Source organism: Artemia sp. Qi Xiang Cuo, chromosome 21 (genome assembly GCF_049724085.1).
Source record: "Artemia sp. Qi Xiang Cuo chromosome 21, ASM4972408v1, whole genome shotgun sequence".
Lineage (NCBI taxonomy): Eukaryota > Metazoa > Arthropoda > Branchiopoda > Anostraca > Artemiidae > Artemia > Artemia sp. Qi Xiang Cuo.
Window position 1 is genome coordinate 47,664,444 of NC_142814.1, and position 24,065 is coordinate 47,688,508.

The following is a 24,065-nucleotide window of genomic DNA, read 5'->3' on the forward strand; positions in this document are numbered from 1 at the left end:
TGCGTATGTTTTCGTGTGTGTGTGTTAGTTTTTGTGTGTGTGTGTGTATGTTTGTGCGTGAGTGTGTTAGTGTTTGTGTGTGTGTGCTTTTGTGTGTGTGTGTCAGTTTTTGTGTGTGTGTGTGTGTTAGTTTTTGTGTGTGTGTGTCATTTTTTTTGTGTGTTTGTGTGTAATTGTTTGTGTGTCTAAGCTCTTGTGTGTGTTAGTTTTGTCGTGTGTGTGTAATTTTTCGTATGTGTGTGTATAATTTTTTGTGTGAATTTAAGTTTTTGTGTGGATGTATTAGTTTTTGTGCGTGTGTGTGTGTTTTTTTGTGTGTGTGTGTGTTTGTTATTGTTTTTGTGTGTGTAAGTGTTGTGTGTGTGTGTGTTAGTTTTTGTGTGTGTGTGTGTGTAAGTTTGTGTGTGTGTGTGTGTGAGTTTTTTTGTGTGTGTGTAAGTTTTTGCGTGTGTGTGTTTCATTTTTTGTGTGCATGTAAGTTTTTGCGTGTGGGTTTCAGTTTTTTTGTGTGTGTGTAATTTTGTGTATGTCTATTATATTGCGAGTTGTGATTAGTTTTTTGTGTGTTTTTTTAAGTTTGTGTGCTTTTTTTTGTCTGTAAGTTTGTGTTGTAGTTAGTTTTTTGTTTGTTGTTGTTTGTAAGTTTGTGTGTGTGTGTGTGTGTGTGTGTGTGTAAGTTTTTGTGTGTGTATGTTTTGTGTGTGTGTGTGGAAGTTTTCGTGTGTGTGTGTGTAAGTTTGTGTGTGTGTGTGTGTGTGTAAGTTTTTGTGCGTGTGTGTGTGTGTTTTTTTGTGTGTTCATGTGTAATTTTTTGTTTGTGTTTGTGTGTGTGTTTGTGTTTGTTTGTTTTTGTGTGTGTTTGTTTTTGTGCGTGTGTGTGTAATTTTTTTAGTGTGTGTGTGTGTGTGTGTATTTTTTTTGTGTTTGTTTGTGTTTAATTTTTTTTGTGCATGTAATTTTTTCTGTGCTTGTTAGTTTTATTTTGGATGTGTAAGTTTTTGTGTGTGTGTGTGTGTGTGTGTGTGTGTAAGTTTGTGTGTGTGTGTGTGTAAGTTTTTTTGTGTGTGTGTGTGTAAGTTTTGTAGTGTGTGTGTTAGTTTTCGTGTGTGTGTGTGTAAGTGTTCGTGTGCTTGTGTAAGTTTTTGTGTGTGTGTAAGTTTTGGCGTGTGTGTGTTAGTTTTCGTGTGTGTGTGTGTAAGTTTTGTGTGTGTGTGTGTGTGTGTAATTTTTTGTGCGTGTGTTTTTTTGTGTTCATGTGTTAGTTTTTTTGTATGTGTGTGTGTGTGTGTGTGTGTGTGTGAGTTTTTGTGTGTGTGTTTGTTTTGGGGTGTGTGTGTGTGAGTTTTCTTGTGTGTGTGTTTGTTAGTTTTGTGTGTGTGTGTGTGTGTTAGTTTTTGTGTGCTTTTTAGTTTTTGTGTGCATGTAAGTTTTCGCGTTCTTTTGTTAGTTTTTGTATGTGTGTGTGTGTGTGTGTGAGTAATTTTTTGTTAGTGTTAGTTTTTGAGTGTTTGTGTTAGTTTTCGTGTGTGTGTGTTTAAGTTTGTGTGTGTGTGTGTGTGTGTGTGTAAGTTTTTGTGCATGTGTGTGTGTGTTTTTTTTGTGTTCATTTGTAATTTTTTGTGTGCGTGTGTGTGTGTGTGTAATTTTTTTTGTGTGTGTAAGTTTTGGTGTGTGTGTGTGAGTTTTCGTGTTTGTGTGTGTGTGTGTAAGTTTTGTGTGTGTGTGTGTGTGTGTTAGTTTTTGTGTGATTGTAAGTTTTTGTGTGAATGTAAGTTTTAGTGTGATTGTGTAAGTTTGTGTGTGTGTTTGTGTTTTATTTTTTGTGTGTGTGTGTTTGTTTGTTTAATGGTGTGTGTTTTATTTTTGTTGTGTGTTTTTTAGTTTTCATGTGTGTGTGTGTGTAAGTTTTTTTGTGTGTGTGTAAGTTTTTGTGTGCGTGTGTTTAAGTTTGTGTGTGTGTGTCAGTTTTTGTGTCGTCTAATGTGAATGTCAACCATTAAGGCTGGTGGACTAAGACTCCAATTCCGAGCTAGTGAATTTTCACCATTCGGGCTGGTGGACTAAGACCCTAATACTGAGCAAGTGAATTTACACCATTCAGGCTGGTGGACTGAGGCCCCAATAGTGAGCTAGTGGATTTCCACCATTCAGGCTGGTGAACTAAGACCCCAATTCTGATCTAGTGAATTTCCACCGTTCAGGCTGGTGGACTGGGATCCTAATACTGAGCTGGTGGACTAAGTCCCTAATTTTCCAACTCTTGCATTTCATGACAGAAATTCAAAATGAACAAGCCTGAAATAGCAAACTAGTCATCCCAAACTATTGGTTTCAGACAACAAACACCAATGATGGACTAAGAATCCTAGCTCTGAAAAGTTCAAATAGCAAACTACACATCCCAAATCGTAATTTTCTGACAACATACACCTATGAGAGGCTATGAAACCTAGCTAATAAAAGCCGGAAATAGCACATTAACCATCTCAAATCATAAGTTTCAGACAGCACTCACCTATGAACGGCTAAGAAATCCAGCTCGGAATAGTCAAAAAATAGCAACCCACACATCCCAAATCATAGGTTTCAGACAACACATACCTATGAAAGACTAAGAAATCTAGCTTAGAAAAGCCCGAAATAGTAATTTATATATCTCAAATCATAGGTTTCAGACAACACTCACCTAAGAACGGCTAAGAAACCTAGCTCAGAAAAGTAAAAAATAGCAAACTAGTCATCCCAAACTATATGTTTCAGACAACAAACACCTATGAAAGGCTAAGAAATTCAGCTCAGAAAAGTCAAAAGTATCAATCCACCCATCCCAAATCATAGGTTTCAGACAACACACACCTCGGAAAGACTTAGAAATCCCACTCAGAAAAGCCCGAACTAGTAATTTACATATCCCAAATCATAGGTTTCAGACATCATTCACCTATGAAAGACTAAGAAACCTTAGCTCAGAAAAGCCTGAAATATTGACACTACTCATCCCAAAATAGAAGTTTCAGACAACAAACGCCTATGACGGACTAAGAATCATAGCTCTGAAAAGTTCAAATAGCAAACTACACATCCCAAATCATAAGTTTCAGACAACACACACATATGAACGGCTAAAAAATCTAGCTCAGAAAAGACAAAAATAGCAAACCACTCATCCCAATCATAGGTTTCAGTCTACACACACCTAGGAAATGCTAATAAATCCAGCTCAGAAAAGTCAAAAATAGCAACAGAAGTATCCAAAATCATAGTTTTCAGTCAACACACAACAACGAAAGACTAAGAAACCTAGATCAGAAAAGTCGAAAATAGCAAACTACTCATACCAAACTATAGGTTTCAGACAATATTCACATACGAAATACTAGAAAACCTGAGCTCAGAAGAGCCTGAAATAGCAAACTACACATCCCAAATCATAATTTTCTGACAACACATACCTATGAAAGGTTAAGAAATCTAGTTCAGAAAAGTTGAAAATAGCAAACTACACATCCCAAATCATAGGTTTCAGACATCACACACCTATGAAAGACTAAGAAATCCAACTCAGAAAAGCCCGAAATAGTAATTTACATATCCCAAATCATAAGTTTCAGATAGCATTCACCTACGAAATAATAAGAAACCTTAGCTCAGAAAAGTTTGAAATAGCCAACTACTCATCCCAAACTCGAAGTTTCAGACAACAAACACCTATGAGTGACTAAGAATCCTAGCTCTGAAAAGTCAAAAAAGCAAACTATACCTCCCAAATCATAATTTTCTGAAATGACACAATTATGAAAGTCTAAGAAATCTAGCTCAGAAAAGTCAAAAATAGCAACTTAACCATCCCAAATCATAGGTTTCAGTCAACACACACCTATGAATGGCTAAGAAATCCTGCTCAGAAAAGTCAAAAAATAGCAACCCACACATCCCAAATCATAGGTTTCAGACAACACACACATATGAAAGACTAAGAAATCCGGTTATGAAAAGTCAGAAAAGGAAATTACATAGCCCAAATCATAGGTTTCAGACATCACGTGTCTATGAAAGACTAAGAAATCTAACTCAGAAAAGCCCGAAATAGTAATTTACATATCCCAAATCATAAGTTTCAGACAGCATTCACCTACGAAATACTAAGAAACCTTAGCTCAGAAAAGTCTGAAATAGCCAACTACTCACCCCAAACTCGTAGTTTCAGACAACAAACACCTATGAGTGACTAAGAATCCTAGCTCTGATAAGTCCAAAAAGCAAACTATACCCCCCAAATCATAATTTTCTGAAAGGACACACCTATGAAAGGCTAAGAAATCTAGCTCAGAAAAGTCAAAAATAGCAAATTAACCATCCCAAATCATAGGTTTCAGTCAACACACACCTACGAATGGCTAAGAAATCCTGCTCAGAAAAGTCAAAAAATAGCAACCCACACATCCCAAATCATAGTTTTCAGACACCACACTCCTACGAAAGACTAAGAAATCCGGTTATTAAAAGACAGAAATAGCAAATTACATATCCCAAATCATATGTTTCAGACAACACTCACATATGTGTGTTTGTGTGTGTGTGTGTGTGTGTGTGTGTGTGTGTGTGTGTGGTTGTCTTTGTGTGTGGGTCTCGTTTTTTGTCTGTGTGTGTGTCTGTCTGTGTGGGTGTGTGGGTGTGTGTGTGGGTGTGTGTGTGTGTGTGTTATCCCGGCGGCGCTTCTCTGGTCCGGGGGACCTTTGGGGGCCGGGGAGGGCCTTTGGGGCACAGGGAGGGCCTTTGGGCACAGGGAGGGCCTTTGGGGGCCTGGGGGACATTTGGGGACCGGTGGAGGGCCTTTGGGGGCGCCGGGGGCCCTTTGGGAGCTTGGGGGGCCTTTGGGGGGCCCGGGGAGGGCCAGGGGGGGTCGGGGGGGGTATGTGGGGCACTGGGAGGGCCTTGGGGTTCCTGTGGCACATTTGGGGTCCGGTGGAGGGCCTTTGGGACCCCGTTGGTCCTTTGGGAGCCCGGGGGACCTTTGGGGACCAGAGGCGGGCCTTTGGGGCAGTTGGGGGGCCGGTGGAGGGCCTTTGGGACCCCGTTGGTCCTTTGGGAGCTTGGGGGGGCCTTTGAGGGTCCGGGGGACAGTTTGGGGCCTGGGGGACATTTGGGGACCGGTGGAGGGCCTTTGGGAGCTTGGGAGGCTTTTGAGGACCGGGGGATTCCTTCAGGGTTGGGGTAAGAGGATTGGAACCTTTTGGGGTTGGGTTAGAGGACCTCACAACACTGTTCAAATGAAACTTGTGTATTATAACGACCACACTCAAAACCTCTTCCAAAATCTCTTCAAAAATCTTCTTTTAAAATGTCTCTATCTGTTTCGCCGAAATAGTTCCATAACCTGTCTAAAACGGTTTCGCCCAAATAATCCCTATACGTAAATTCAGCGTGTTCCTTTGTTATTGGCATCTCCGCGCTAACGCATTTCAAATTAATATGAAACCTTTTCGCGCGCTAAAACAATTCATCGCTAAGATGTTTCTTGCCTAATTGTTTCCATGGCCTTTGGTTATTAATATCCTTTGGAGTTCGACCAAAAGAGTTGTTCCCGAGGCAAAGACATTAATGATTTGAATCTATTCCCGGAGAAATGTTTCTAGGGCGAAAATTTTTAAAGTCTGACATATGATGTCATTGATTGATTGATCTGTCAAGAAAGGGGAAATTAATTTGTTGTTTCTAAGGGGAATTATTGATTCACGATAGGTTAATTGAGGTCGACAGCACAGGTGTTCCAAGGTCGATGTTGTTGATGTTGTAAGTGCACGCTCTCAGCAAATGTCAAGGTCGATGTTGTTGTTGTGAAATTTAGGTCATTGAGCCTATTACGTAATCTTTCTCCCTAATGACTCCATGCCCATATTTGGTGCCCCGTCAGTATTCTATGCCCATATATGGACCATAAACCACGTGGTTCGTACCGGTGTTGTCAGTGCACGCTCTCAGCGAATGTCAAGGTCGATGTTGTTGTTGTTGACACACTTTGATTACGCAATCAATTTAGGTCATTGACCCCATTACGTAATCTTTCTCCCTAGGGAGGCTATGCCCTTATTTGGGGTGCAAAAAAGTTATAGGTGGCAGCAGGGGTGTCGTCCCGTGTCAATAGGGTCACCTCTACTGGGGCGTTTGAATCTTTTGGTCTGTATGTGTCTGTATGGGCGTTTTTGTCTCTTTGGGGAGTGTGTGTGTGTCTCTTTGGGCTTTGTGTGTCTATTCGGGCTGTGTTTGTCTCTTTATCCTGTGTGTGTGTCTCTTTGGGCTGTGTGTGTCTCTTTATCCTGTGTGTCTCTTTGGACAGTTTGAATCTTTTTGGTCTGTGTGTGTCTCTTTTGGCTTTTTGTGTCGTTTTGGGCTTTGTGTTTTTCTGTTGGATGTGTGCGTCTCTTTGGGCCTTTTGCATCTCTTTGAGCTGTATGTGTCTCTTGGGCTGTTTGAGTCATTTTGGTCTGTGTGTGTTTCTTCTGGCTGGTTGTGTCTCTTATAGACCATTTGTGTCTCTTTGGGAAATTTGTATCTCTCTTGGGGTGATTGACTCGTATTGGTATGTGTGTGTCTTTTTGGACGTTGTGTGACTCTTTGATCTGCATGTTTGTCTCTTCGTACTGTGTGTTTATCTTTTGTTTGTGGGTATGTCTCTTTATCCTGTGTGTGTGTCTTTGGCCTGTGTGTGTCTCTTTGGACTGTGTGTCTTTTTGGGGATGTCTGAGTCTTTTTGGTCTGTAAGTGTCTCTTTGGGCTGTTTGAGTCTTTCAAGTCGGTGTTTGTCTCTTTGAGTTGTGGGTCTCTTTGGGCTTTCTGTGTCTCTTTGAGCTGTTTGTGTCTCTTGAGGCTGTGTGTGCCCCTTTGGGCTGTGTGTCTCTTTGGGCTGTTTGAGTCTTTTTAGTCTGTTTGTGTGCCTCTTTGGGCTGTTTGAGTCTTTTTGGTCTGTGTTTGTCTCTTTGGGCTGCGTTTGTCTCTTGGGGATTTTTGTGTTTCTCCTTGGGCTTTGTGCGTCTCTTCGGGCTGTGTGTGTCTCTTTAGCCTGTGTGTGTGTCTCTTTGGGCTGTGTTTGTCTCTTTAGGCTGTGTGGCTCTTTGGGCAGTTTGAATCTTTTCGGTCTTTGTGTGTCTCTTTTGGCTTTTTGTGTCGTGTTGTGCGTTTTGTGTCTCTTTTGGCAGTTTGCGTATCTTTGGGCAGTGTGCATCTCATTTAGCTGTATGTGTCTCTTGGACTGTTTGAGTTATTTTGGTCTCTGTGTGTCTTTTGGCTGTTTGTGTCTCTTAGGGGTCATGTGTGTCTCTTTGGGCAATGTGTGTCTCTTTGAGGTGTTTGTGTCTCTTTGGGCTGTGTGTGTGTCTTTGGGCTTTGTGGGTCTCTTGGGATGTTTTACTCATTTTGGTCATTGTGAGTTTCTGTTGGTTGTTTTTGTCTCTTATGGCTCATGTGTGTCTCTTTGGATTATATGTGTCTCTTGGAGGTTTTTGAATCTTTTTGGGCTGTTTATTTTTCTTTGGGATTTGTGTGTCTCTTTGGGCTGTGAGTGTCTCTTTACCTAGTGTGTGTCTCTTTGGGCTGTGTGTGTCTCTTTAGGCTGTGTGTCTCTTTGGACAAAATTCTTTCAAAAATATGTTAATACGTTTAAGCAATGAATATCTTTGACCTTAACCCGTCTTTATTCTTTAGAATAGTTTTATTCATTTCATTAAATTATGAAGAAATTGTAAGTAAGTAACAATAGCATCGTTTTGGGCTTTGTGTCTCTCTGTAGGATGTGTGCGTCTCTTTGGGCCGTGTACGTCTCTTTGAGCTGTATGTGTCTCTTTGAGCTGTGGGTGTCTCTTTGTGATGTGTGTCTCTTTAGGCTGTGTGTGTCTCGTTGGACTGTGTGTCTTTTTGGGGTGTCTGAGTCTTTTTGGTCTGTATGTGTCTCTTTGGGCCGTTTGAGTCTTTTAGGTCTGTGTTTATCTCTTTGGGGTGTGTTTCTCTTTAGGCTGTATGTGTCTATTTGAGCTTTTTGTGTCTCTTGAGGCTGTGTGTGTCTCTTCTGGCTGTGTGTGTCTCTTTGTGCTGTTTGAGTCTTTTTGGTCTGTTTGTGTGTCTCTTTGGACTGTTTGAGTCTTTTTGTTCTGTGTGTGTCTCTTTGGGCTGTTTGTGTCTCTTTGGGCTGTGTATGTTTATTTGGGCTTTGTGAGTCTCTTTGGGCTGTGTGTTTCGTTGTACTCTTTGAGTCTTTTTGATCTGTTTGTTTCTCTTTGAGCTGTTTGAGTCTTTTTGGTCTGTGTGTGTCTCTTTGGGCTGTTTGTGTCTCTTTGGGCTGTTTTTGTCTCTTAGGGCTGTGTGTGTCTCTTTGGTCTGTTTGAGTCATTTTGCTCTTTGTGTGTTTCTTTTGACTGTTTGTGTCTCTTAGGGGCCATGTGTGTCTCTTTGGGTTATGTGTGTCTCTTTAAGGTGTATGAATCTTTTTGGTCTGTATGTGTCTCTTTGGGATTTGTGTGTCTCTTCGGGCTGTGTGTATTTGTAAGTAAGTAACAAGCTCTTTATTGATTTCAACTCTTGAATATACAGTACAGATACTTCATTCAAAAAACGTGATTAAACACGTTTTGAAACTACATGCTATGTGCTTGCCTGTCCTTGGCATCGTTCCAAATGAGCGGGGAAGAAACGTGATTAAATATGAATTGAAACTACATGCTCTTTGCTTGCCTTTCCGGTGCAGCTTTCAACACGAGTGGGGAGTCCCCCACTGATTCCGACACATTGCAAAAGACACATTTCCATGAAGATAAAAAGTTACATTTCAATTCTAAATTTTCTTAAATTCAATTCCGACCTTTCTCAAAGAGATGAAAAAATTTAAAGTTCTGTTCCAAATATTTTCCCGGAAAAGAAAAGTTCAACTTCGATTCTGAATTTTCTCAATGAAAATGAAATAAGTTATTGATCAATTCTATTTTCATAAAATAATATAAAATTTTCCACTACAATTCAGATTATTCTCAAAGAGATGACAAAATTTAAAATATTGTTCCAAATTTTTCATAGAGTATAGAAAAATTTAAAATTCTGTTCCGAGTATTGACCCGGAAAACACAAGATCAACTTCAATTTTGAATTTTGTCAATGAAAATGAAATAAGTTATTGATTGATCAATTCTATTTTATCCACTTCAATTCAGATTTTTCTCAGAGATGAAAAAATTTAAAGTTCTGTTCCAAATATTTTCCCGGAAGAAGAAAAGTTCAACTTCGATTCTGAATTTTCTTAATGAAAACGAAATAAGTTATTTATCAATTCTATTTTCACAAAATAATATCAAAATTTTCCACTTCAGCTCAGATTTTTCTCAAAGAGACGAAAAAATTTAAAATACTTCCAAATTTTTCATAGAAGATAGAAAAGTTCAAGTTTTTATTCTAAAGAATAAAAGTTCGTCTTTATTCTAAAGAATAAAGACGGGTTAAGGTTAAAGATATTCATTGCTTAAATGTATTAACATATTTTTGAAAGAATTTGCTACAAAGAGACACACAGCCAAAAGAGACACACACACAGCCCAAAGAGACACACACGGACTAAAGAGACACACACAGCCCAAGGAGACATACAAATCCCAAAGAGACACATACAGACCAAAAAGATTCAAACACCTCAAAGAGACACACATAGCCCAAAGAGACACACATGACCCCTAAGAGACACAAACAGTCAATTGAAACAAACACTGACCAAAATGACACAAGCAGTCCAAGATACACATAAAGCCCAAAGACACACAAACAGCCCAAAGAGACACAAACAGCCCAAAGAGGACACACATTGCATAAAGATACACACATGCCCTCTAAGAGACACAAACAGCCAAAAGAAACACACAGAGACCAAAATGAGTCAAACAGTCCAAGAGACACATACAGCTCAAAGAGATGCACACGGCCCAAAGAGACGCACACATCCAACAGAGACACACACAGCCCAAAATGACACAAAAAGCCAAAAGAGACACACACAGACCAAAAATAATCAAACTGCACAAAGAGCAAAACAGACTAAAGATAGACGCACAGCCCAAGGAGACACACACACTGGATAAAGACACACACACACCCCTAAAAGATGCAAAAAGCACGAGGAGACACACACACATCCCAAAGAGACAAACGCAGCCCAAAGAGACACACACACACCAAGAAAACTCAAACAGCCCAAAGAGACAGAAACACAGACCAAAAAGACTCAAACTGCCCAAAGAGACACAGCCCAAAGGGGCACACACCGCCTCAAGAGACACAAACAGCTCAAAGAGACATAGACAGCCCAAAGAGAAACACAACCCAAAGAGACAAACACCGACCTAAAAGACTCAAACAGCCCAAAGAGACACTTACAGACCCAGAAGACTCAGGCACCCCAAAAAAGACATACTGTCCAACGAGACACACACACAGCCTAAAGAGACACACATCACAAAGAGACACCCACAGCCCAAAGAGACACATACAGCTCAAAGAGACTTACATGGCCCAAAGAGATGCACACATCCAACAGAGAGACACAAAGCCCAAAACGACACAAACAGTCAAAAGAGACACACACAGACCATAAAGATTCAAACTGCCCAAAGAGACACACAGCCTAATGAGACACACACAGCCCAATGAGACACACACATTATAAAGAGAAATAGACACAATCAGAAGAGAAACCCAAATCCAAAACAGAGAAACACGCAGCCCAAAGATTCAAAAAACGTAAATACAGACACAAACCTAACCAACAGATTCAATCACTCAAAGAGAGACACACATTGCCCAAAGATAAACAAATGGTCTATAAGAAACACAACCAGACAGAAGAAAAACACACAGACCAAAATGACTCAAACAGCCCAAGAGACACATACAGCCCAAAGAGACACAAAATGTCCATACAGACACAAACATACCAAAAAGATTCAAACACCCCCAAAGAGACACACATTGCCCAAAGAGACACACATGGTCTCTAAGAGATACAAACAGCCAAAAGAAACACACACAGACCAAAATGACTCAAACATCCCAAGAGACACATACAGCTAAAAGAGGTGTACGCGGCCAAGAGATACACAGATATCAGACAGAGACACACAAAGCCAAAAATGGTACAAACAGCCAAAACAGTCACACACAAACCAAAAAGATGGAAACTGTCCAAAGAGAAACACAGCCTAAAGAGACATACACAACCCAAAGAGACACACATGCAGGATCAAGAGAAAAACAAAGCCCGAAGAGACACACAAAGCCCAAAGAGACACACACACACACAGCCCAAAGACACAAACACGCCCATACAGACACATACAGACCAAAATATTCAAACGCCCCAAAGAGACACACACGGGCCCTAAGAGACACAAACATCCAAAAGAAAGACACACAGATCAAAATGACACAAACAGCCCAAAGAGACACACATAGCCCAAAGAGACACACACGGTCCATTATAGACAAAAACATCCAAAAGAAAGAAACACAGAACAAAATTAAAAAAACAGCCCAAAGAGACACACATAGCCCAAAGAAACACAAACAGCCCAAAGAGACACAAACACCCCAAAGAGACAAACACAGAGCAAAAAGACTCAAAAAGCTCAAAGAGATTTTTGAATCCAAAAGACTCGAAAACCCCACAGACACACACTGACCAAAGACACAAACACATCCCAAAGAAATACAAACAGCCCACAGAGACAAAAACATCCCAAAGAAATAAACACAGTTTTCTTGCCATCTATACCCCTCCTAGTATCAACTTCTTCGTATAGCATAACGTTAAACTATTTTTCCATGTTTTTTATGTATAGCAGATATCAAGATTCTTAGCAGTTCGTAGCCATTACGAGATAGTCAGATACCTAAATTAAGGGCCTATAAATCCTTTTGTACCTATAATTTGTTTCGAATGAAGTGTTTTTTATAGCACATATTAAGATTCTTAGCAGTTCTTAGCTATTATGAGATAGACAGAACCTTAAATTAAGGACATATAAATCTCTTTGTGTTTAAAAGTTTTTTAGAATGAAGTGTTTTTTATAGCAGATATCAAGATTTTTAGCAGTTCTTAGCCATTACGAGATAGTCAGATACCTAAATTAAGGGCCTATAAATCTTTTTGTACCTACAATTTGTTTAGAACGAAGTGTTTTTTATAGCAGATATCAAGATTCTTAGCAGTTCGTAGCCATTACGAGATAGTCAGATACCTAAATTAAGGGCCTATAAATCTTTTTTACCTACAATGTGTTTAGAATGAAGTGTTTTTTATAGCAGATATCAAGATTCTTAGCAGTTCGTAGCCATTACGAGATAGTCAGATAGCTAAATTAAGGGCCTATAAATCTTTTTGTATCTACAATTTGTTTAGAATGAAGTGTTTTTTATAGCAGATATCCCCCCGTGCAACAGAACCCCACATGTAACCGAACCCCTGTATAACCGAAACCCCATACAACTGAACCTCCGTGCTACTGAATCCTCGTGCAACTCGACCCCATTTAACTAATCCCCGTGTAACTGAATCCGCATGTAACTGAACCCTCGTGCAAGTCGACCCTAGTGCAACTCAACTCCCTCAAAACACTTTTCAGCCATTTCTTGTTAATTTTTTTTATATCTAAATTATTTAAAATTGAAAACACTGTGCAAATCATTACTTGCGTATTATACAGTACACATTCATCCCATCTCCTCTAAAACATTTTTCAGTCATTTCTTGTTAAAATTATTCAATCACTAATTACCCCTTTTTTTTCTCCACCTTCAAATGTTCCTTTAGTACCTACGCAATTAGACTAAGTCATCGCCCAGTTAACACTAAGATGTAAATTGAGAGCTTATTAACACGTTTGACCAGTTTTGATTGGAATTTGTATTTTTTTTGCCAGAAGAAAGATCATAGATACATGTTTATTTATTTATTTTTTTTTAAACTGGTATTTTTTCAATGAAGCCCATAACACTTTGCATAAACCCGTGAATGTAGGACTGAAAGTCCGTTCGTAGTATATCTGAATCCAATTACTAATCAAGTTAGTGTGACCGCCGCTCTCTCTCTCTGTTTAACCTCCAAAAAATGAGTGTCACAATAGAAAACCTGTCTGCCAAGGCATGTAGGGTTCATAGTAATAGGTGACTGGCCCGTGGTAAGGCATATTCCGCAATCACTGGCAGTGGTACTAGATGCCTTACTACTAACGGCTTTTGGGATTGATTTGAAACTTCCTGAGGATCGGGGGAAAGGATGGGGCTTGGTAACCTCAATTTGTTTTTGTTTAGGGAGTTGAGGAGTCAATGACATGTGTTCCTTCAGTTCAGCTAATAGTATTTTCTCTATTAATCCCTGTGGAACTTATAATCTACTCATGGTGAAGTAGTATGGCAAATCGAAAGACAGTATATAAACTGAGACTAGAAAAATACTGCATCAGCAGCAACTTGAGAACGTCTTTGTGAACAATTCGTAATTTTGCGGAAGCGCCGAGGTTCAGGCGAACCTCGACTTGTCACGGGGGGGGGGGTATATCGAAAGGCGCTATATTTATCCAGGTTATCAAAATAATATATCTGAAATATCTCAGGACCAGGTTGTGGGGTCTAGTCAAAACTTCCAGTCTTTGGAGGGGGGGGGGCAGATGACTAAGTTTTATGTTTTTAAGGAAGTGGGTGAGGCGACGAAAGAACGTGTTGTCATCGATGCATTTAAAAGTTTTTGCGCCATAGGCCCCTCTGGAATGTCGAATGCATTCATGGTGAAGTAGTAAGGTAAATGAAAAGACAATATGTGTACCCAGGCACTAGACACAGTGCATATACATTATCTCTGGACTTCGAGGAATCTGAGAAGCCAAGTGGACCTCCAATTTTGAATTGGTTGGGGATAGCGGGGGGGGGTGCTAAGAAGATAATTTTGTGGCCTTTCTAAGGCCAAAAGATCTTTATCTCGGCAACATTGGTTCAAGTCTCTCGGTGAAGCAGTTGAGAAGTATCAATACCCTCGGTGAAGATACTAAATGTATCAAATTTATCAGAATAGCATGTCTGCAGTATATTGGGCCGACTTGGGCGATTGATTTGAAAGTTTCAGGGAGTGTTGGGGGTGAGGGTGGAGAAGGAGACTTAAAATTTATGGTTGGGGGAGACGGTGAGAGAGCCAAAGTATTTTCGATTCCAAAATATTGGCTATTCCAAAAAGGCCCCCCCCCCTTTTTGTCTGAAAAGTTTTAAACTCATATCCCGAAGTCCCTTGAATCAAGGGATAAAACCTCAACTTTTTTTTATCCGAAAATGGACCCAAAACTTTTATTCAATCGGCCATGACTCATAATATTTTGTTCAGGCTAGACCATAAAGAGCTACTGGGTTTTGCCTGTTTTGGATTATCCCAGACCAAAAGAACAAAGATTTGTGACGCACAAAAATAGGTCCATCCTTTATGTCTCCGATTGCCATAAACATTACATTCGGAAAATTAGGCCGAAAATTTGCTTCGTTTCTGATAGGCATGGAATTTACAGAAATTTAGATAGGACCAAGTAGACCTCCATGGATTGTGCGTAAATTAATTATAAGACATGAAAGGCGTACCAAAGGGTTTCATTGTAACTAAGCCCTCGTGTAACTGAACCCAGTGTAACTCCTATCTCAATTCTTGTGAGATTTTATTTTCTTTTATTTGCAGTACTCTAACTCCTGTGTTTAGTGATCTCAGTTCGTTTTAAGTTTGACTCGAAAATTGGATGGGAATTGGAGCCAATTTTCTCAAGTCAAGTGATAATGACAGCGAAAAATGAGCCACATAGTAGTATAAAAGGAAAGGCATACTAAAGAAAACTGATTTGTTTCTGTGGATGCTTGAATTATGAACGCTATCTTAGTTTTGACGAAATTTTTGAAGACGCTAAATTTCAGTTGGGTAACGGGACATTATATTCGGAAAATTAGGCCGAAAATTCATTGGATTTAAAACATATTGAATTTGGTTTGTATCGGTGTGTGAAACCTGGTACCGGACCAAAAAAAAAATTGTCTCAGATGTGCGTAAATTAACTTATAACGCATGTAAGGTGTACCAAAGGGTTTCATTGAAACTAAGCCCTTGTGTAACTGAACCCATTGCAACTGAATCCGTGTAACTGAATTCTCGTGTATCTAACCCTAAGTGCAACTAGACCCCCCAATTAACTGAACCATCGTGTTACTCAGCTCCCGTGCAACTGGACCCTCCCGTAACTGACCCCTCACGAAACGGTTCAGTTGAACGAGGGGTCAGTTAGATGGGGTTGAGTTGCACAAGGAGTCGCACGAGGGCTTAGTTAAATGGGGTTGGGTTGCACGGAGGATCAGATGCATGGGGTTCAGATGCACGAGTGTTCAGTTACACGCACACCGTACTAAAGGAGGCTCTCTTAGGAAATGAAAACAAAACATTTTTTTTTTAGTTGGTAGCATCAGATCGTGACTGATTTTTTTTTCTGACAGGAGATTTTGAAAGGAGTAAGGGAATCCCAATGAAGACAAAAAATAATAAAAATAAATTTGTTTCTCTTCATTTGTTTCCCGAAATAGAAACTAAAATTTGTTTTGTCTCTGATCCACTCACTGGATATGTACATATGCTCGGCAAAAGGAATCTAAGAGGAAACAATATTTTTAAAAATTTGATTTTATCAGTTTGTCCCGCAAAAAAAAGAAAAAAAGGTAATTTTTTCCCCTGGTCTGCTTGATAATTGTAGTGCATGGAAAAATGGCCTTGGCAACCTCAAAGAAGACAAAATATTTCGGAAACAAATCTGAATGTATTGTTTCATGACGTCCGAGTTTTTGTTTTTAAGGCGACAAAACAATATTATTTCTAATAAATGACCTTGACATACACTATTAAAAAAAATTACTATTACAATAAAATAGAACATACAAAGATGCCTTTATTAAAAATGCTATTAAGATACTTGGGTATTCAAGGGTGTGAACCAGATGGGGGAAAGCAGAAATCCCCTTCTTCATTGGCTCGAACTTTTTATTTCATAAATATTATTATTTATGAAAGATTTGATAATCCAAAATTTTACGTTTTAAGCCGATAAAATGAAAAAAATTGACAGATAATCGTGCAATTAACCTATAATAAAACTATATGAATTTAAAACGAAAAGGCGTTTGAAAACCGTTAAAAAAAGAATTAAAAGAAAAATAAAAAGAGTCGCGCCAAAACCTAAAAAGAGCCGACATAAATTCATATATTTTTTAAAATATTAAACGAAAAGAAATTACTATGAATAAAAAAAAAAAAAAAAAAAAAAAGACAATACTATATTCTGACTAATAAGTCTGACTAATCAAGTCAGACTTAAAAGGAACAGAAATTACATATAAGAGTGGGGCCGTCATTCCCTAAACCTTGTAAAGGCCAAACGCGAGAGATGTCAACCATCTGGCGTCCCCATTGCTTCATTCAGGTTTGAAGATAATTGGTCTCCATGGGTATTTTCTCAGTACTTTTGCTATTGCCATTGCTTGGTTACCGTTAGGCAATTTGCATTAGAAATTTCTTTGAACTACAAAGAAAATGAAAATAAAGAATGGCTTTCCCCACCCCCACCCTTCAGGATCCAACTTATGTGTATTCATATCTGAAAACAGTGGTTGTCTGAGATTTTTGTTTCTCTTGGCTGTTTAAGAAATATGGAGTTTTTAGAGCAGTACCACACTTTTGTCAGTGTTGCCACATTGAGGTTGGCAAATCTTTTTGTCCGTAAAAATTCAACCATTAACAATAGGTTCTTTCGACAACTACACTTTCAGAGGAAAACAATACCTTCTTAAGCTATTTGATGCCATGGTGTTTTTGCTGATTTTTCATCCACGTTTCTTTTTTTTAGTTTGACACCCTCTCCTACTAATGGCTGCATGACCACATGTAGAGGTCTGTTTCTTCAAAAAATCATTTACCGATTTTTCGTAATATTTCTAAATATATATGGTTGCGGGACTTTCCAATTAAATTTAACCTTCACCGCCTTTAGTATGTTAAGATATCTCCTGGAGAAAATAATTATCTATACAATGTCTTCGTTGCTTGTTTTAGCTTTAGAAGAAATTGGTGTTCATGAGTATCTATTCAGTAATTTTAAGCATTGCTACTACATGTCTACTTTTAGGAAATTTCTTGTGATTAAAAGATTGTGAGGCTTCAAAGAGATTTGAGAGATTCTCTAAAATGTACATGTTTTGTATAAAAACTGCTCTTCATAAACTGTATGCCCCTTCTTTCTGCCTTTATAGTTCTGTTCGTTCTGTTTAAACTGTTTTTTCGTACTGAAAATTTGTTTCGAAAACTTTAAAAATCGTTGAAACAAGATTTTTCAATTGAATTTTAATTCTTTTTTCGAAAACTACAAACTTTCTTTTCTTTATTTTCTAAGACCAAGTCCTTGAAATCACCTGTTTTCTTTATTTTCTAACGCCAAGTTTTGTTTAAACTTTGTTTTCGTACTGAAAGTTTTTTTGGAGAAAACATTCAAAAAATATTCAGACAAGATTGTAAATTTGATGTATTTATCAAAATTTCAATTTAATTTTGATTTGTAAAGCAATTTTTCCTTTTTTAAAACAAAAAACTTTCTTTTCTTCGTGTTTTAACACCAAGTCCTTGAAATCACCTCTTTTCTTCATTTTCTAACGCTAAGTTTAGTTTCAACTGTGTTTTCGTACTGAATGTTTGTTTGGAAAACATTTAAAAAAAATTTCAAAGAAGATTGTAACTTTGTTGCATTTATTAAAATTTCAATTCAATTTTGATTTGTAAGCAATTTTTCTTTTTTGAAAACTAAAAACTTTCTTTTCTTCATTTTTTAACGCCAATCCCTTAAAATCACCTGTTTAGGCTGTTGAGTTTTATAATTTGCTTCTTTGATAACAAATCGCTCGCAAAGAAACTAAATAAGCTTCTATTTCATATCTTTATATCTTCGTTTAGCATTGAAAACGAAAATCGATATATGACGGTATTTCTCCTCTCTGAGTTGAGCTATTTTATTAATTTAATTCTAGCTTGTGAAATTCGGTAATGCTTAGAACAAACAAACTTCTGAATTATTGGCTTTGAAATTAAATGTCTAGGGGAGATTTAATCAAATATGTCGTTATCTAATAATCAAAATATTAAGAGAAAAATACATCTGTTAACAGGAGGTAATTGTCATGTTTTGATGAATTAAAATCACAGTTGTTATAAAGAGCCGTATTTTTCAATTGTAGAAGAAAAAGCTTATATCTTGTAATGTACAAGGGGTAGAATGAGGCCATTCCCCGGCATAATTTCTCATCCGCAAGGAAAACCATTAAAGCAACAAAAATTCACAGCTTAGAACAGGATAGACACATTAATAGACAAATAGGCATATTTATCGAACTAAACAAAAAATGTCGGTTCTCATGCCAAATGGTAGTCCATTAAAGTCACAGTTTATAGAATTATCCGGTAAGTTTATCGCAGATCATTTCTGGTCTTCATTCTTGGTACGAACAAAAAGCTCCTCCCACTTATTTCTACATTAGCGGGTTAGTCTGATTCCGTCAATCAATGAGAAATGGTTACAAAGTGCATTATTCGTAATAGCGGGTTTCCACTTGTTTCATGTCCAAGAGAAATCTGACTCGTCTACCCGTGAAAAGATCTAATGCCGCTTATGTTTATATCTGCAAAAATGTTCTATGGAGCACTCGCACCTTGGTCCGGGTTTTTATAATGGGTGAGATAGGGTATGATCATACTGCTTATTCTATAAACTGTGATTAAAGTATCACTTTTTTTTCTTTTCTTTTTTTGCAGCCGCTACTACCAAAAATTGAAGAACGTATATAGAGGCCTTTTTCTCTGAAAATCAAATTACCGATTTTCCCTGATTTTTAAGATGTAGCCTATATTTATATAATTTTTCATTTAACCAGTTCAAACGCTCTGGTTTCGAATGTCTACATATATATATATATATATATATATATATATATATATATATATATATATATATATATATATATATATATATATATATATATATATATATATATATATATATATATATATATATATATATATATATATATATATTTTTACTTATTTATAACCCATTTATGTCAGAAGATAAATAGTGGATTAAATACTTTAGAAAAAAAAAATGTGATACAAAAACGAAAATCAATAAAAACATTAATCAGCAATAACGCTAATCAATGATAAAATAAAAAATAAGCTTAATAAAACAAACGGATCAAACCGTGGTGAGGCGACAAATGCCGACACGCCGTTTCTGAAACCTTTTCGTGTAAACCAGTCAGCTTTTGAGTAATATTAAATTTTAAAAAAACAAGTTTTTTTAACTAAAAGTAAGGAACGACGTAAAAACTTAAAACGAACAGAAATTATTCCGTATATGAAAGGGGCTGTCCCCTCCTCAACGCCTCGCTCTTTACGCTAAAGTTTTTCATTGGTTAAAAAAAATAGAGTTGTGAGAAAGTCAAACTTTAGCGTAAAGAGCGAGGCGTTGAGGAGGGGACAGCACCTTTCATATACGGAATAATTTCTGTTCGTTTTAAGTTTTAATGTCGCTCCTTACTTTCAGTTAAGAAAACTTGTTTTTTTTAATTTAATTTTTGAACTTTTTTGAATTAATGCAGGTTTTGATTTTCGCTCACCGTACATGAATAATTAAAACACAAATTTGAATATTAATTTTACTTCTATTTGGTTAAATGGCTTTCTAGAAACCTGTTTAATTTTATTTACGAACGTTTTTATTAGTAATAAATATACGTAACTTACGAATTAACTTACGTAACGAACCTCTATATTCTTATATTTTTAATACGTATATTAGAGGGTTCGCCCCCTAGTCAATATCTTGCTCTTTAAGCTAAAGTTTGAATTTTGGTCCAATTCTTTAAAAATGACCTCTTAATCACAAATGCCGTTAATTAGAATAAATAGCTCTTATGAAAGTACTAAATAATCTTTGGCTTAAAAAGCGAGGTATTGACTAAGGTATGAACCCAATCATATACGTAATGTTTTCTGTCGTTTTAAGTTTTGATATTGCTCCTTACTTTCAGTTAAAAAACTTATTTTTTTTATATATAATTTCTGATCTTTATTTAAATAATGCTGGGAAATCTGGCGCCCCCTTTATAGCAATGCCCCTTCTCCCATGAAAACTTACTTCATGGTAAGATCCTCCCACATAGCCCCCGACCCACTCCCCCCCCCCAATACCAGAAAAAAATCCCCTCTGAAAACGTCTGTATACTTCCCAATAACCAATACTAATGTTAACATTGGGTAAAGTCCATAACTTTCAGCCCTCCCCCCGGGGACTTCGGGGGATTAAGTCATCCTAAAAGTCATAGTTATCATATTTTCGACCATGCTGAACAAAATGGCCATCTCGAAATTTTGATCGGGTGACTTTGGGAAAAAAATGAGCGTGGGAGGGGGCCTAGTTGCCCTCCATTTTTTTGGTCACTTAAAAAGGGCACTAGAACTTTTAATTTCCGTTCGAATGAGCCCTCCTACGATATTCTAGGACCACTGGGCTGATACGATCACCCCTGGGAAGAAAAAAAACACACACAAAAAAAAAACAAATAAAAACGCATCCGTGATCTTTCTTCTGGCAAAAAATGCAAAATTTCACATTTTTGTAGATAGGAGCTTGAAACCTCCGCAGTTGGGTTCTGTGATACGCTGAATATGATGGTGTGATTTTCAGTAAGGTTCTATAACTTTTAGGGGGCCTTTCCCCCTTTTTTCGAAAATATGCCAAATTTTCTCAGGCGCATAACTTTTGATAGGTAGGACTAAACTTGATGAAACTTATGTATTTGAAATCAGCATTGAAATCTGATTCTTTTGATGTATCTATTGGTATCAAAATTCCGTTTTCTACAGTTTCGGTTACCACTGAGCCGGGTTGCTCCTTACTTACAGTTCGTTACCACGAACTGTTTGATTTGGAAGGTAGATGTTATTTACTATCTTTTGATTCCTATACTAAAGAGAAGAAATTTGCAGAAGGGGAAATAAGACGCTCGAATATCACTAATATCCTTTTTCTTAAAAATAGGGCAAACCCAGAAAGGTAAAGGATAGAATGATCTGAAAATGTAGAATAAAGCTTTTCAAGGGCAATACAATTATACTTCCTTCGATTGGCTGCAAATTCAGAGTTACCAATCTGGATCTTCGTTCTAGCGTCCCGGACGGCACGCTCACGAAAAGTTTTAAGATTTTTGGTAAGTGTAATACACAGCCACCGCATCGAATCTACATGGGTGATGGAGAAATTTCTAGAATTGAAAGTCGAGGTCTAAGAGGAGATGGAAAATTGAAAGACAGATACTCACATTTATCATCATTAAGGGAAAGACCGATTATATTAAAGGAATAAGAAACCTCATGGACCATTTGCGACAGACTGAGTTTAAACCGGATAATTAGAAGAATATTGTCAGCATAAGCATGGAAGAAATTATCAGTCAACCCAAAAACACATGGATAAATATTCTCAAGAATACTAGAAATTCAGAATTTAAAGATACTTGGAGATAATACTCCACCCTGCCTTATACCCCGACAAATAGGAACAATAAAAGAAGAAAAAGCACAGTTAGTTTTAATTGAAAGATAAGAGTTACTATAACAAAACTTAAGAAGTAAGATAATTGAAAGGTTAATGCCGAGACTATAAAGAGAGTAAAGTGGCTGACTGTGTAAAGCACTATCGAAAGCCTTAGAAAGATCAAGAGCACAAATGTGACGACCATACCCTTTATCTGAAACATCTTTAAGAAGTAAAGCCAGAGCACGGTGAGCGTGCTGGCAACCGATGCCAGACGAAAACCGAGGTGGTTCTCCCCAAAATTAGAATTCATATTAATGAAAGGAAGTAGGATATATTCAAGGATTTTACTAAAATTACAAGCAGCAGCGATAGGCTGCTTTCCACACAAAAAGCTATCAGAAGCAAGGGTACAATAAATGCACATTTGGAAAAGAAACTATAAATGGAAAACAAAAACGGGTAGTTTATTCTTATAATAATAAACTAATAATAAATAATAATAATAATAAATAATAAAAAATTATATAATAAACGCTAATTCTGTCAATATCAAGAGAGCTCGATTTCAGTTTCTTAACAGATGCATTAACAGATTCAGTTTCTTAACAGCATCAACTGAAACGGGAAGAACTTGTGCCTGAGTCAGGGAAGACGGGAGAACATAATCAAGCAATTTTGACTGAAACGCGTGCACTGAATAACTTACTTTGGAAAGAATAACTGAATAGTGGTCAGACCATGCAGCTGGCGAGATGGGACAAATAAAATTTGCTGAATTATCTAATTTTGCTGAATTAATCACTTTGTCCCATTCTTTTTTATTGGTAGGATAATCTAACCCTTTATATCGGTTTGATCGCAGACATCTCTTAAACACACTCTTAGTTTTTCAGTTTATTTCAAACACATTCCTGAATAGTGGCTATTTTTTACAATTTTCAGTTCAGGGTCACATGACCAAATAGTTTTCCTTTTACTTCTTCTCACTCGCTCCTGAGGGACAGAAGCCTCCTCAGCGCGTTTTAAACTTCACACAATTTGGTCGTAGTGATGGTTCAGGTCGTAATTACTTTTCAAGACGAAAGAATCGTTAACAAGAGATACACGAGGATAATAACAGCCAGTAAAAAGTCTAAGTAAATATTTCGGTCAATACCTCCGCTTGCCCTAACTTGGTCATATGCTCCCCGTATGCTTGTTGTAAATAATTTGTCAGACCACACTGGGTAATCATGATTAGACAAAAAGAATCGAAAAAAAGAGAGGAATGATGATAATAACACCCAGTGAAAAAAAAGAAGAGGACTACGCAAATATTTCGGTCAACACCTCCGCTTGGTCAACTGGAGTCCTAATTCTTTCGTCTTGTCATAATTAGCCGGTGTGGTCTCTGAAATTATGTATAATTGCTTAGTAGAACGAATAATTAGCTGGAGTAGATGAATGGGTACACACAAAGAACCATGGAGCATGGCCAGTTTTGAAATATATAATGTCATATTAGCATTTTCCCAATTATTCTGAACGAACCATTTAGAGGCAGGAGCACCTACTCAGCCTGTACTATTTGTTTTAATCTAAAAGTAGAGCGATAATGGAAGGTGATCAATATCTTGTTCATATCGTGATCAAGGACTGTTGAATAAACGGGGAATAAATCACATAATTAATATCCGATAGACAGCCAGAATTATGCATATACGAAAAAGATAGACCCTTGACAAATATCATGTAATCGGGGAGACTCTCAAGTAGGTTCACAGTACGAATTGAATCAAGTTTTATATATGTGTTCATATCTCCGATAATAATAATAAACTCAGTAAGCTGATCTTTTGTTTTATAATACATGCTAAGCTCCCGGAAGGGCTTCCAGAAGTACATTTAGCATTGGTTGCGAAAACAAAGTGATTAACGCTGCGGCGTAGGAAATTAACACCCGTTCCTGTCAAAAGAGGTTCCTCAAAGCATACAATGTCAAACTTACTCTACTGTTCATCAGTAGTAAGGTCTTTGTTTTTCGTCTCATTGATATTAAAAGACACGACTGGTACTGATGCAGGGATTAATTAGTTTTTGGCAACTTGCGGCTTACAATTGCTTTCAGTTTAGCACATGTAAGGCTACACGAAACATAAGTGCCTTCACAGTATACACACTTAGGCACAGCATATAAATTATAGGCATTATGATCTTTCCCTATCTCATCCATTATAGAAACCGGGACCGGGTTTAGTTTCACGCTTGGTAGATTATTTGATTTTATTTTTGCTCATTTTTGGTTTAATGGAGTTCTTTAATTTTCTTTGAAAAACTTATTTTGTGGAAAAAGTTTTTTTAATTAATTGATTTAAAAAAGGGTCTTGGCTCTAGATTGTCCATTATATA

General features: G+C 37.5%; 1 protein-coding gene across 1 annotated transcript in view; it reads left to right on the forward strand.

Annotated features, from left to right (window-relative positions):
• LOC148939641 (uncharacterized) overlaps positions 1-24,065 on the forward strand; it is a 363,231-nt gene that overhangs the window by 178,876 nt on the left and 160,290 nt on the right. The gene's annotated exons all lie outside the window — the stretch shown is intronic.